The sequence below is a fragment of the Taeniopygia guttata genome, chromosome 32 (genome assembly GCF_048771995.1).
Source record: "Taeniopygia guttata chromosome 32, bTaeGut7.mat, whole genome shotgun sequence".
NCBI classification, from domain to species: domain Eukaryota; kingdom Metazoa; phylum Chordata; class Aves; order Passeriformes; family Estrildidae; genus Taeniopygia; species Taeniopygia guttata.
Window position 1 is genome coordinate 3059735 of NC_133057.1, and position 11621 is coordinate 3071355.

Genomic DNA, 11621 nt, shown 5'->3' on the forward strand with positions numbered 1-11621 from the left:
GCCTTGGGAAAACCCTCTCTGGTTAGGGTGAGCAGGAGCTCCCACCCATAATCCTCTTGTTCAGTTATGCAGATAGTTACTAGAAAGTTCTGACTTCTCTTTGCCACCATTGCTTACTTTTTACTGCAAAAATTGTCATATTCTGAATCGTTCCTTCCTCTTGGATCCTGCCCTCAGATCCCGCCTTTACCCCTCCCCATATATAAATGCATCAATATCCCTGCTAGACACTGGACCCAGGCTTTCTTCTCATTCGCTCTCTGTACTCTGCACGCCGTCCTGTTTGTTGTGTTCGCCTTCGTTGAACTTCTGTTTCCAGACAACCAGATCAAAGCAGTCTTTCTTTATAAAGTCACCAGACCCAATTCTCGGGGAAACCACTGGTCATCCGTCTGCGTGCGGACCAGAAGGTTTCACTGGTGTTTGCTGGCACCACCAGTGCCCAGATCTGGATATTTCCCTCTTCCGTCACGGCTCATGTCCAGCAATTTGCTGGCAAAGAAAGCTAAAACCTGGCAAATTCCCGTTGCCCGGCACCACCCAGTCTGGGGTTTGCTGGCACCAGGACCCCAGGAAGGAAGGAAGGAAAAGAGGAAGGGGTCCAGATCCAGTCCTTCCTGGCACCTGGAGCCTGAAATGTGGTCTTTGCTGGCACTGCCAGTGCCCAGATCTGGAAATTTCCCTCTTCAGGCACAGCCCAAGTGCAGCAATTTGCAGGCACAGAAATCCAAAACCTGGCAACTTCCTGGCACTAGGTCTAGCCCTGCCCACATCTTGTTTGCTGCGCCAGTACCCAGGTTTGGAAATTTCCTGGTGCCAGCAGTGCCCAGATCTGGCAGACTTCTCTTGCTGCCAACAACATGGCCCAGATCTGGTGTTTACTGGCCCCGCCAGCGCCCAGATCTGAAAACTTCTTAGTGCCAGCACATCCCAAGTCCAGTGATTTGCTGGCACAGAAAGCCAAAAGCCATTAATTTCCAGTTCCAACACCACCCAGGTGTGGTGTTTGCTGGCACCACCACTGCCCAGATTTGGAAATTTCTCGGTGTCTTCACAGCCCAGGTCTAGCAATTTGGTTTTTAGCTAGCTGAGGCAGAGAAGGCTCAGCTCGGACTGTGGCTTTCCTTTTTCTTGGAACTGGTTAAATATGCTCTGGACTGAAAACCCAGAAAAACACTGGCAGCTCACACCTGTGGCCCACCGAGATCTGGGACCCTGCATTCCAGGGCCAGAGGGACTGAGAAGAGACCGAGTGAGCCAAATACAACCCACAAAAAGGACTTTCTGAATTGCCATCTCTTCAGAACTGTGTAGGGTTTTATTTCATATTAGTCACGCTTGTGAATACTTTACTTGTTAAATACACTGCTTTTTTTTCACTTTTCTCCAGGGAAGTCTTCTCCTGAAATAGTAGGGGGAGGGGCTGCTTGAACTTCATTTGTAGACGGACTCCTTTTGGAGGTTTCCTCACAAAATTTGCCCTAAACCAGGACAAACAGTCACAATTGTGCCACTTCACCAGTGGCACAACTCCCCCACCCCCCAGGAAAAGAAAGGACATGTAAAGTTCTCCAAACATTTGGCCTGCTTTGCTGCAAAAGTCGTGCTGCACACACAGTGCAGTGTAGAAAGCCAAGAGAAGCTGCAGTAGGTGGCAAATCTTGGGACAGAAGCTCGACCTTGCTCTCCCTGAGAGTTTCTCGACAAGAGCAGACAGGGGAAGATTCCTGGAAAAGTGGAACAGCTTTGCAGAAGTGAAATGAAAATGAAAGAAACTATCTAAGATGTTTTCCTCTTTATTTCTATGCTCCCCTTTTCCATGTTGCACGACTTCTCCATGCCATGAATTCCAAATGCATCTCACCTCTAAGATGGGTCACTTAGCAAGTTATAAACACTCTAAAACACCAGGAGCTACACGCAGTTTTCCTTCCCCTGTTTCTACTGGAAAGCAACGCTGGAGACGTAAGTGCAGTGCTTGGGTCAGGTATGAATCCTACACCAAGGGAATGTGCCCCAATAGTGTTTAAACCTCAGCAAGGACAATGCACAGCAGCGACACAGCGCAGGGGATTCCTCTGCCAGTGTGCAGGAGTCAGGACTCTGGATCTGGGCTCAACACTGCAAAGTTCCCGTGTTTGGACAGATGAAGGAGCTGTCCCCGGGGCGCGCGGGGCTCGGCCGTGGGGCGAGCGGGGAACGGACACGCGGACAAACGGCCTCGGTGCTTCAGTTGCAGAGGCAGCAGCGGCGGCGGCGGCAGCAGCGGCGGCAGCAGCAGCGGCAGCAGCGGCAGCAAAAGCAGTTTTTCTCTTCTTTCTGTTTCTCTTCTTTCTCTTCTTTCTCTTCTTTCTCTCCCGCTGTCCTCTCGGTGTCCCTTACCCGCTGTCCCTCCCCTCTCCCCGCCTCCTTCTCCCCCATGCCGGGCCGGGCCATGCCCCCGGCCCGCCCCCGGCCCCGGGCGGGGCTGCCCCGTCCCCGTCCCCGCCCGCCCCGCCGCGGTCTCGCCTCCGCCCGGCTCTGGCTGTGCTGGCAGTGGCGCTGCTGGGCGGGCATCAGTGCCTGGGGCTGGGCCCTTTGGCTCCGCTTGGCCCGAGCCCGGCCCCGGCCCCGGCGCAGGCTCCGGCCCCGGCCCCGGCCCCGGCCCCGGCTCCTCCCGGGCCCCGCGGAGGACACACGCGGCACGGCCGCTGCCGCCTCCGCCGCGGCTTCCCCGGCCCGAGCTCCGCCGCTGCTCAGCAGCGCGGCCGCCGGCCCCGAGCCTCCCATGTCCCGTTCCCGAGACCGAAGGCCTGGGGATGGCCGGCCCGAGGCAGTTGAGGGGCGCTCAGGGGCCGCTCCTGGCCCCGGGCCGAGCGCTGACAGCCGCGTCCCGCCCGCAGGGAAGGCGCAGGAGGCGCTGCAGCAGCGGTACCGAGTGGGTTCGCTGCTGGGGCGCGGCGGCTTCGGCAGCGTCTTCGCAGCCACGCGGCTCTCGGACGGTGCCCCGGTGAGTGGCGGGGCCGGCGGCGGGCGCAGGAGGAGGAGGAGGAGGAGGATGGAGGAGGAAGAGAAGGAGGAGGCGGAAGGAGGAGAAGGAAGCAGGAGGATGGGGCTCGGCAGGGCGGGCGGCGAGCTGAGCCCGGTGGTGCGTTTGGCTTGCAGGTGGCCATCAAAAGGGTGCCACGGAACCGCATCCGGCACTGGGACGAGCTGGTGAGTGAGCGGGGCCAGCGGGAACAGCCGGGCCGTGCCGGGCGGGGATGAGGCGAGGCCCGGCATGGGGGAAGCCACCAGGACCCCTCGATGGGGAGCGGGCGTGGGGCCAGCGCAGGGCACAGAGCATCCCGGGCTGGCTGAGGGGTTCCCCAGCCCTGGCAGGACATCAGTCCCACTGGTGGCACCGTGGTCCTTCCACAGCCCGACGGCACCAGCGCACCCCTGGAGATCGTGCTGCTGGACAAGGTGTCCACTGGCTACCCTGGTGTGGTCCAGCTGCTGGAGTGGCTTGAGCTCCCCAACAACATCGTGATGGTGCTGGAGCGGCCGGAGCGGTCTCAGGACCTCCTGCATTTCATTCGGGCACCGAGGTTCCTGTCTGAAGAGGTGGCACGGCAGCTGTTCCGCCAGGTGCTGGAGGCCGTGCGGCACTGCACCAGCCAAGGGGTCCTGCACCGTGATATCAAACCAGAGAACATCCTGGTTGACCTGGCCACTGGCCAGGCAAAGTTGATCGACTTTGGCTGTGGCACCTACCTGCAAGACACAGCCTACACTCACTTCGCAGGTGAGCCTGGGCAGGGGTCTGCTCCCGGTCCCACCATCTCATGGCCCAGCATCTCACAGGCCAAGCTGGGTGTGGCAGCGAGGATCCTCCCTTTTGCTGCCAGTCAGGGTACTGAGTCTTCAGCTGAGTTGCTTTTGAGCAGGGCTGGGTGGGGAGGCATCTTCCAGCCCCACTGGCAGCCTTTGCCCACCACTCTGCCTGGGGCTGGGGTTAGAGCAGCAGCAGCCAGCCTGACAAAAGCACCCGTGCATGGGGGTAGCAGAGGAGGGGTCCAGGACCAGTGCACCAGCCAGTTTGGTGTGCAGGCGAGAGGAAGGGCTTGGGCTGCTCCACTCACCTTGTTTGTCTTGGCTTCATAATATTTTTGAGGCACTGCAGGCAGGGAGGATAAGGACATGTTTTTTTCCCCCAGCCCTGAGTGGGTTTTTGCTTTGCATGTCATGGTCAGGCCTTGCCGGGGCTTCTGCTGCCCTCTTCCAGCACCAGTGGCTTCTTGTCCAGCCCTGAGTTTGTACACAAGTCCCAGGTGCTGGCGAGAGTGCAGCAGTCACCCCGTGTGCCACTGGGGCAGCCCCTACACGCCCAGGGATGCTGGGGCCAGGCTCTGGAAGCAGCAGCATCCCCCCGATGAACTCCATCTGTATTCCACAGGAACACTGTCATACAGCCCCCCGGAATGGACCCACTTGGGCTGGTACTACGGAGAGGCAGCAACGATCTGGTCCCTGGGCATCCTGCTGCACCAGATGGTCTGCGGGCAGCACCCTTTCAGGAGGGGCCGGAAGATCAGCTGGGACCATCAGCTCTCGCTGCCACAGCGGCTCTCTCCTGGTGGATCCTCATCTCTGGCCACGGGGGAATACCAGTGCTGGGAGACAGCAGCAGCTCGTGAGCATCTCGCTCTGGCAGCCGCTGAGGAGGTGGCACATGTCCTGCTCTCCTGCTCTCCTCCACAACAGGGAATTGATGGGAAAGTTTAGGCACAGCTCTGAGCACAAAAGCAGCATGGCCTGGGCATGGGAAGAGTGGGGCAAAGCAGACAGGAGCCTTCTCTAGCTGACCGGTGGTTTCTGGTTTCTCTGCCCAGAGTGCCAAGATCTTATCAGGTGGTGTTTATCCATGCACTTCTTGGACAGACCTTCATTAGAAGACCTGTTCTGTGAACCTTGGATACAGGATATTCACCTGCCATAGAAGAAGGGAGAGAGCCACATGCACACTTTGCTCCAGGGCCCTGGTAAGTTACAGGTCCACACATGCCCTGGCAATCAGAAGCAAGGAAACCCAGACTTTTTTCCCTGCCTGTATCAATGCACTGGGATCTTTGGGTGGGAACACACAGCCCTTGTGCTGGAGCTGAGCTGCTCTGCCCAGCACTGGTGGCTGCCATCCGAGCTGGTTTTGCGTGTCCTGCTTCCCTGACAGCTGGGGCCCTGGGCAGAACCCTGACAGCCTGGTCTGACCCCCAGGGAAGGAGAAGGAGTCCCTGGAGAAGCTGTACCAGCTGGGGCTGCTGCTGCTGGAGACAGTGAGGATGACATCAAGGATGACAAACTCTTCCTCAAGTTGGCCACTGGCAGCTGAAGATGATGGACTTCTGGCACTGTCTTCAAAGCCAGGCTCCACAGCAAATTCGCAGATGAGTCCACAGCCGGGGAAATGCTCCCAGATTTGGGCATTGCACAGCCTGGCTGGGAACAAAAGGTTCCCCCTGTGCTGGGGCAGATGCAACTTCAGTCGCTGCCCAGCTGCTTTTTGGCAGGGCTGGGGGCATGGGTTGGGGTGGATACAAGATGGGAGTGGGCTCCTGGCCCTGCCAACAGCCCCCAGCACCCAGCATGGCCTGGGCTGGGGCTGGGGCTGGGGCTGGGGCAGCCAGCCTGACACAAACAAACCTCCATGGTGGGAGCAGAGGTGGGACTCCAGAACCTGTGCAGGGGCTGCTTTGCTTTGCAGGCAAGGAAGGGCTTGGGCTGCTCCACTGCCCTTGTTTGCTTTGGGATCACTGTTATTTTGGGGGGCAGTGTAGGAGGGAAGAGAGAAAGTGTGGGCTTCTCTCCCCTTTGGGTGGGATTTTCCCTAGCATGTAGGGGTTGGGCCTTCCTCAGGCCCTTGACAGAGATAAAGAGTTTTTTTCTTGTTTCCCTTTGTCTCTAATCTCTTTTCAACAGTTTGTTGTTTGTTTTTCTAGAGGAAGCGTTCTATGTAAGGTCCAGTCGGGATTGGGAAGTGCCTGGGAGCAGCTGCAGCGTGGATGGGCCGTGCCCTTGGAGAAGGCTGAGGACATCGTTTGGGACCAGCTTTTCTCCCAGCGGAGGATGGCGTGAGGTGAGTCCCCGTCTGCTTGGCATGGTGGGATCAGAGCTTTTGGGAGACAGCAACAAGCACAAGGAGGCTCCTGCTCTGGGCAGCTGCTGAGGGCTGGGTGTGCCGTGGCTGGCTGCAGGCTGGGAATGTCCTGCCCTCCTGCTCTGCTCCCAAAGGCAGCAGTGATGGGCAGCTCTGGGCACAGCTCTGGGCACAGCCAGCATGGCCTGGGCTCTGTGGGCAGCTGGGACAAGGGGACAGCAGCCTTCAGCTGACGGGCAGTTTCTGGTTTCTCTCCTTGCAGCCGGGCTCTGCGGGTGCTGAGGCTGCTCTGGGCTCTGCCAGGGCTCTGCTGGGCTCTGCCCTGGGCACAGCTGGGCTGGCTCTGCCCTCACATTGCTCTGACAGCTTTGCATCAGACAAGCCTATTCCGAGCACAGTGCCTGAGCTTTCTGCTTTGGCAGGTGAGTGAGACTCCCCTGCAGGCCAGGAGATTGCAGCTGGGGACACACATCCAATTGGCAAGGACCCAAACTCTTCACTGTCCCAGCTGAACCCCTGAATCTCCACAGGAATGCCTGGATCTCCACTATTCATTCTTCATTTCTTTTTGGCTGGAATCGTGCAGTTGCACTTTCTTCCTCCTCTAGACGTGCCACGAGTGGCCAAAGCTGGCAAGTGAGCCGTGTTCCTGAGGCAGTGCAGTCTGGAGCTGATGGATGGAGAATTGCCCTTCCCACTTCCAAACCAGAGCAAAAAGCCGTAAGTGGGATTTTTCATCTGTAAGAAACCCCTGACAATTTCAGAGGGAATGTGCAGCTCATTCACAGAGTGAGAAGGAAGGTCATCTTCTAAAAGATTTGGGGTTTGACAGAGTTGAGATTCCCAGTCCTGCCTGGAGCTCGAAGGGCCCCAATCAATTTCCTATTGCTTTGACCACAATTTAAAATAACAATGTTGGAAACAAACCCCAAAAACTGTAAAAAAGGCTGTTGAGGTCAGTAAGATGGATCCATGCCATCAGCACATTTACAATGTAAATAACTGAGTTCTCTTTTTAAAAAGATCATTTACCTCTTAATGCAAAGTTACAGAAGTTGTTTCACTAGCACTTGGATTTTACTTGTATCTTTTACAATTCATCTAATTGTTTGGTTTTTTTTCTTTACCTTTTTTTTTCTTTAAATAGAGGTCCTGGCCCTCTTCCAGCCAAAGGGGAAAGGGCCCCACCAAGCCTTGTTACCCACAGACAACATGGTAAAGCTGAACACTAAAGGACCTTGGGGGCATTATACTGTAATTAAAAAGGTGCCAGCTCCATGGACAACAGAATTATTGTTCCTAACTTGAATGAGATTGAGCAAAAAGAATGAAGAACGGTGTCACTAAAGTACTACTGACTTTTGCCAAAACACTTCCAGAGTTTCACCAAGGGATCAGTCATCAAAATGTTTTGGAAATTTAAAGACCAAGGTAGCCAAAGCACTCAGTGTCACTAATTGCTGGGTATTGTGATAAATTATGACACGGGACCAATTTGTGTCACTTTATAAAGAGAATTTTATTAATTTAGCAAGCAAGCAGTACGGGCAAATGCAGCGCTGGGCAGCCGGGGAGCCTCTGCTCCCACCAACGGCTCGCCCCGCACCTCCCGGTCTTTCAGTTCTTACACCCCTTCAGTTCCGGACTTTGTGATATTCTCGGCGTGCTCTGCATCTGCGCGGCGTGTTGCGAGGGGTCTTTTTTCTGCTGTCCAGTGGTCGTTTGAGGAAAGCTCCTATTCTTTTTCCTCCGAGGTAGCGTTAACCCTGCAATAACTTCTCCAAATATGGTAACACAGCTTTTAAAGATCTCTCAATTCCACTATCTACTAATAGCAGTACATCCTGCCCTCCTGCCCCACTGTTTCCTGTGACTTACACAATCCCTGGGACTTTTCCTGATGAACAAAAACTATGCTATTGTCTTTCACAAATCCCCCCTTTTGTCTTTTCATCATTTTGTTCATCAAACCTTTGTAATTCTTGGTGGCTTATAACTAGGATCTCTTCCATTTCTAGGTTTTCTGGTATTGACTCATATTTTGCTCTAATCAGCATCAGGTGTGATGCTTCTAGCCTTCCCTTAATAATGACAGTTCTCCGAGTTCACAATTTTACCACTGGAATCCTTCTGCAGAGGTTTATATCCATAAGGCCCCCATGATACTTCAAGGAATTTATCTCCTGCTACTGACCAATCTGAGGCTATTGTTTCACAGCCCCAGTGCCCACAGAAATATTCTCCAGGGTAGTTGCAATACCCTTTCCCTGGGTTTGATGCTGGGCACATATAAAATCCGTTTCTATCCAAACAAGGCTCTATAGGGGCTAGTTCACATAACTGTGGGTTAAAACTAGGGGATCTGGATGTTATCTGGTTCTGAATTCCCACACCATCCACTCGGGTTAGTGTCCACTTAAAAGGTCGATGTAAAGCTTGGGAGCCCTCTCCTTAGTATAGGGAAAAAAAAAAAACAAACCAAAAAAAAAAAAAAAAAAAAAACCAAAACATTGTAATACCAGTAATTTGCCAATAAGGGTGGAGTCCTGACCTTGCATTTACTATATAATGTCTTATTTTCCCCTTTTGGGTTTGTAGCCCTGTTGGTGTCTCGGGGGTAATCAGACTGGTCTTCTGGAGGAACTTAGTACTTGGCTGGAAATAGTTGGAGCATTTCAGCATTATTCTATTTTTGGGGGGCCTGGCTCTTTCCCCTCTGCCTCGCCCGCCGACTCGGGTGCTTCGAGCCGCGAGGTGAACCATCTTCTCGGCAGCAGCAGTACTCACCTGAGCGCCCATTCCCCTGCTCCTGCCTAACCTTGTACTGTTCCCAGTTCTTATCCTTGACCGGGGGTGGGTCGCACGGGACCCCCTTTAGTTCCCTTTGACAACACTCTTTTATAATTTGGGCAACAAATGGAGGGGGCTCGTTAGAGTGGAAACAAAAGTTTTCTGGATGCACCCCTCTGGTGTAAATTTTCCTCAGATTCAAAGGGAATCCACTGATTTCCCACTCCCCTAATTTCAACACAGCTTTGGTTAATTCTCGTTCAGTCGTGTAACATTCTGTACAAACCCCAGTGGGCAGCCTCCCCCTTCGGCACTGGACTCCCCACCGTTCTTGGCAAACTTTACACGCAAAGCACACAAAGGGATAACAATCACAGTTTACCTTATTACAAATTATCAAATAATCACTAACAAGCAGGTAATTATATCTCTCTTGCTCCCCTTTGTGACCGACTTGAATGATGTATACAGAGTTCATCAGTTTCTTTTAATGGTAACCTCCAAGTCCCCAGGCTGGCTGGTCACCTTCCAGTGGTCGTCTGTGGTGACTGGACCTTTGATGTGCCTCGCATGAGTCCACCCCTTCTCAGCTGTTCTGATAGCAGTTTCTGTGGTAAGCAAAACAACAAACGGACCTTCCCAACGTGAGGTCAGGCAGGTCTCTTTCCAAGTTTTAATAAGTACTTTATCCCCAGGCTTTATTTTGTGAATGGGGAGGTCCAAAGGTGGTCTCTGCACTAACAGCCCCTTTTTCTGGAGCTCCTCTCTCCTATTCATTATCTGTGTGATGTAGGTGTTGATTTGAAAATTTTCTATACATAGGTGGTTCATGGGGGCCTCAATGTCATATGGCATCCCAAACAGCATCTCAAAGGGTGAAACCCCCACATCAGTGGAGGTTGGGTACGGATGTTCAACAGTGCTAGAGGGGTAAGCATTTTACCCGTGACATAACTTAGTCAATTGTTTCTTAATTTCCCCATTCATCCTTCCCACCCTTCCGGAACTTTGTGGGTGCCATGGGGTGTGATGTTTCCACTGTATTCTCAGAGTATTAAAAATGTCCTTTGTCACCTTCGAGGTGAAGTGAGGGCCCTGGTCTGAGTCCACCGCCACCAATATACCATATCTGGGGATAACCTCTTCCAGTATTATTTTTACTACATCATGTGCAGTTGCCCTTGCTGTGGGGAAGGCTTCCACATAGTGGGTGAGGTGATCCACTATGACTAGCAAGTACTTATACCTTCCTATTTTAGGTAACTGTGAAATCCACCTGTACGTGAGAAAAGGGTCTGTGAACCAGCTCTGACCACCCATCACTCTCTCTCTTTGCTGCTGCTTATTTACCTTTAAGCAGGTTAGACAGCGACTGGTTACCTGCTTGGCCAGGTTATATACCCCTATAGACATATCTTTAATAGCAAATTGGTCTATTAGTGCTTGAGTTCCCCAGTGCGTTTTGCCGTGCATTGCCTGTAATACTCTCAATGCCATCGCTTTTGGCAACACCTCCCGACCATCAGGTAATATCCATTTACCTTCCTCTTTTTCCCATACCCCCATTCAGTTCAATTTTTGTTTTTCTTGAACAGTAAATCTTCAAATGAATTTTGGGCCATGTGAACAGCAATATTTCTCCTCAGGGCTTTCACAAAAACATTCCAAACCACCCCCACAGGTGGTACAATTCTCCCGTCGCATGTTCATCGGTTTATATTTTAAAGTTAGTAGTGCCGCTCTTTTTGCCTCCTGGTCAGCTAGATTATTTCCTCTGATTGTGTTTCCCATGCCCTTCTGGTGTCCCCGTATGTACACTATAGCTATCTCTTTTGGACCCCTTATTGCCTGCAAAATCTGTTTTATCATGCAGCAGTCCTTTACCCTGTGAATTGATTAAACCTCTTTCCTCCCAAATTTTCCCGAAAGTGTGCACAACACCATAGGCATATTTTGAGTCAGTGTAAATTGTCCCCGCCTTTCCCTCTAATAATCTTAGAGCCCTTAATACTGCATACAATTCGCATGCCTGGGCGGACCAACTGGGGCTCAGGGGACCAGATTCCTTTACCTGTAGGGTTTTCCCATCAATTATAGCATATCTCTACCTTCTTTTCCCTTCAAGTACCCTGGATGATCCATCCACAAACAGCTTATCCCCTGTTTCCAGTTCTTCCCCCTCCAGGTCTGGTCTAATCTTTATTTGTTCTTCTATTTGCTGGAGGCAATCATGTGCTAATTCTGAGCAAGGCTCACCATACAGAAACTGTGCAGGATTTTGGAGGGCAGTGGCCTCAAGTGTTAATTTAGGGGATGAAATTAGGATTCCTTCATACTTCAAAAGCCTAGCCTCTGTAATCCATTTTTCTGCTTTCGACTGCAATACTCCCCTTATGTTATGTGGGGACATTACCCTTAACTCGCTTCCAGAGGTAATCTTACTGGTTTCTTCTACCAGCAAAGCAGCTGCCACTATTGCCTGTAAACAGGTGGGCCACCCATGACTAACAGGATCTAGAAGCTTTGATAAGTAGGCTACTGGTTTCTTACTCCCAGCCCAATCTTGAGCCAAAACTCCATATGCCGTCCCCCCATCTACATTAACAAACAGATAAAAAGGTCTCTTCAGATCAGGGAGGCTAAGTACAGGTGCAATCCAGTCAAGAGTCAAGTTTAGATACTGACACTTAAAATAACCAATTAAAAGTAGACACGC

The 11621-nt window shown here is 52.5% G+C and overlaps 1 long non-coding RNA gene across 2 annotated transcripts; it reads left to right on the forward strand.

The window, feature by feature from the left end:
- Positions 1–5686: 5686 nt before the first annotated feature.
- LOC140681195 (uncharacterized) lies at positions 5687–7501 on the forward strand. 2 transcript variants are annotated; one of them, XR_012052431.1, is made up of 4 exons: positions 5687–6094; positions 6378–6537; positions 6724–6835; positions 7263–7501. It is a non-coding gene; the product is annotated as an uncharacterized lncRNA (long non-coding RNA). The 2 variants fall into 2 exon arrangements; XR_012052430.1 differs by lacking the exon at positions 6378–6537.
- Positions 7502–11621: the final 4120 nt, after the last annotated feature.